At 37.4% G+C, this 3,633-nt stretch overlaps 2 pseudogenes; both read right to left on the bottom strand.

Moving 5' to 3' along the window:
* On the bottom strand, positions 1 to 2,742 carry LOC104699311 (annotated as a pseudogene).
* The window catches only part of LOC104792684, a 4,064-nt pseudogene continuing 3,571 nt past the window's right edge, over positions 3,141 to 3,633 (bottom strand).

Raw genomic sequence — 3,633 nt, 5'->3', positions numbered from 1 at the left:
TCCTTCCAACCCTGCCTCTTTTACAATCGATGCATCGCCCATTACGTAACTATACAAAAGTAGCGAAACACCAGTTTTAATAGTCAGGGATTAAATCAATCAACCAAATCAATGTCACTTCCTATATTATTACCTATTCATGTCTGTGTCAGGCTTAGGCGGGAAGCAGTAGAGCAACCCCTGCAGCAATTCAACTGCTACTTTTCTGCTTCGTGCAATTAGGACCGCGTTTGGGCCTGTATCAAATGTGTAAGCAATCTGCACAGGAAAATAAGATTACGATTAGTTAGAAACTAGAAAGTAGAAACCCCTTTTGAAATTAGATGCTAGCTTTTGAGCAATGGAGTAAGCAAGCATACATACCTCTGGTGTACTGGCAGAACGGTTCCACTTTTCAACTAAGCTTATTATCCTGGCATTATCAGATAGTGAATTGCAATCAAACCCACGACATTGATAGCTGAAACGAGAAAATGACTGCAAAAGAAACGAAAGAAGAGAAAGAGATACCTGTGGGAGGTGTCATTCATGTAGAATATGGGTGGAGATGAATCCATACAAACAGCATGAAACTGATTACTGTCTGCACACGTCAATTTTCTAAAAGATGTAAAATCTCGATTCTTTATAGCTTCTTCCATTTGCACAATCCGTTCTGGGACAACTTCCTACGGAGAAATTAAAGTAGAGCATGAAGTTGAAGGAAATATTTTCATTTTTGAAGATAAGCAAGCACAGCAAAAAACATTCATATATTTTGTTTAGCAACCCAGCAAATGTTATTTTAAGTGATACAGACTGTAGTCGAAACATCAAAAAGGGAACATACCTTTGCTCTATGCTGTAAGAGCAAACTTGTCTCAACACTCTCACGCATTCCCGAGGTGCTGCTTGTTTCCTTCTCTCGTGAACTAACCTGCATGTAACACAAGCTAATATGAGTTGAAAAACGAGACACAAAAAAAAACACAGAATTATCACAGAGTTCAGATCATATTATTCAAACAAAACAGCAGAAATATACTTATTCGTATAGCTCACCTTCCTTCATATACTTAGACAAGAGAGTGTAACAAAAAGTTAATTAGAGAGCCACATAATATAGAAGATGAAGAATAGGATCGGTATTGAGCATGAATCTAAAAATGCAGTAAGAATATTTAAGATCCATACCACAGCAATAATGATAACAAGATCATCCCAATGCTTATCATCTACCAGTTGAACTGCAACACTGTCACTTCCATCTTCTTTGTTTCCCATGTTCCACTTGACAAATCCCCCAAATAAACTACGGCAAGCACTTCCTGAACCTTGCCTACATGGAGAAATGACATTATAACCATATATACTGGTACCACTTAATCTCTAGAGGATCGTCTAACTACAAATAATTCAAATTAAAAGCACATAGCAACATGGAAACTTATAAAATTACAGTCACTGTGAGAAGAAGGATAATAGTAACTCGTACAATTAACATGGTGATCAGTAAGGGTGAAAATGCGAGTCAGGTAACGTAAGTCATACCTTGCTATAGCAGAAAGTTGACTTGGATCTTCATTTACATCATCAACTTGGCAAGAGCAAAAACTGTACCCAAAAGCAACTGTTATATACTACTACATTGAGCAAATTCCAAAAGAAAGATCGACTTAGGGAATCTAGAAAATCATTCATCACTGAGGGGGAAAGAGCCAGGATCAATGTCATTGAAGTTGAGCAATTCTAAGCTAAATTATGCAGAAAAATATAAAGATCTAGAAGGAAGATATGGGACAAAGAGAAGAAAGCCATGTAATCATTTGGTTGTTGCATCAAACTATATTGTGGCTCTCTCCGGTTTCCCTTTGTTATTCTTCTATTCATGTGTTACAACTTACATTATAAAAAGAGGGAGATATCAACCAGAGAATCAATGCTAAACAAAATCAACCGGAGGGTGTCTTAAAGTTCATACATTTTTCATGAATGTAACTGTCTAGTCCTACCTTAAAGCGATCTTAGAAACATAACACCATGTGAAAAAAAAAAAAAACAGAGAGAGAGAGAGAGAAAGCACAGTACCTAAGCAAGCAAAACCAGCAGCTGAAGAAGCTAAGCTAAGCCAGCAGCAGTAGGGAAGTTGTTATGAGAAGCAATATGAAGATGAAGTTTCTCCCAATCTTTCTTCTCTATCTTGATACCCTTTTCTTTGTCTTCAACATCATCACCACGACTTCTAATTTCCCTCAAGCAATTCTGATACCTACTTCCAGAAAGCGAGATTTCCTATACTAACATGAAACCACAAAACTCTTCTAAATCATCACAAAGATACACTAGCATGTAATCCGAAGTCTATTTCATACGAATCTCTAAAAGAGCTTAAGAGAGGATTTTAAAAGATGACACAGAGCAAAGTACCTTGCCGTTGATCCACATTCGATCCCGATCAAAGGAGGGACTAACAGCGACGGTGGTGAGAGTACAAAGTTGATCAGGATCAAGCGTGACGCTAATGCTATCGTTAATGGGAAGAATCCGAACCTCATCTCTCTTTCCCCAATACTTAATCACGGCGATATTCGTCGGCGTCTGTGCCGTTACCATCACCACCCATTTCTCCTCCGCCATACGCGCACACAGCTCAAGCTTTCAGAGATCTGTCTGTGAGAGCTTGCAGAAGAGAGATTCAAATAGAAAAAATAAAAATGAAATGAGAGTGACGGAGAGTTCGAAAGAGAAAGAAGAAGCTCAAATCAGGTGGAAGAGAGAGAGAGAGAGGAATCAATAAAATAATAATAATTAATAAATACGCTAAAGGATCTGATTGGTACGATTCGGTTGCGTTTGCGCCCAAAACGCAATCACATGCTTAAAACGATTCGTGTTTTTTTTTTTTTTATAATAGAATTTATGCAAAAATATCAAAATAGATCCCCATATTATGCAAATTATTACGGAATACGCTTTGTACTTCTTTATTAAAACAAATATAACCTCCAAATTTGAGTTACACTCACTTTTGGTGTTACTGGAAGACTAATGAAGGTTTTTTCAGGGTATATTTTGACAAAGTCAACTCAAGTTCAAGATTCATTTTGTTAACTTCATACGATTTTAACATATAATCTAACTAATAAAACTGAATGTTAAAGTCGTATAAGTTGAAGCACATTAGTGAATCTAGGAATAAAGTGAGAGATATCAAAGTGATTTAGTTAATGTTACAATTGTGAAACAGCAAAGTCGAAGTCTCGTTTCTCTTATGGAAGAGCCAGACAGTTTGAAATCACAGATAGCCAAACATAATCAAATGGCATCCATTTGCAGCGGTTTTGTTTGTTTGGGTGCAAATCAGGCGAAGGCAGGCTTGTCGGTCCCATTAATACCAGGGCCAACGCTCCTTGTTGCCTTCACATACGAAAGGTATTCACTGTAATGCATGCTGAATAATGTACTCTGGTAACGTGTTAGATGGATTCGCCTACGCAATGCTTCTGTTATTACACCGTTGTATCCTGCTTTACGCACCAGCGAATCTATTGCCTCTAGCTTTGTCCAGCCTGCAAAAAAAAAAGAGTAATTGTTGTATCAACAACGCAATATAGCTTCAAGTACTTGCATTATTGTATCAAAATGGTACCTTCA

This window comes from Camelina sativa, chromosome 6 (genome assembly GCF_000633955.1).
Source record: "Camelina sativa cultivar DH55 chromosome 6, Cs, whole genome shotgun sequence".
In the NCBI taxonomy this organism is placed as follows: Eukaryota; Viridiplantae; Streptophyta; class Magnoliopsida; order Brassicales; family Brassicaceae; genus Camelina; species Camelina sativa.
This window is presented reverse-complemented; position numbering and strand designations above follow the sequence as displayed.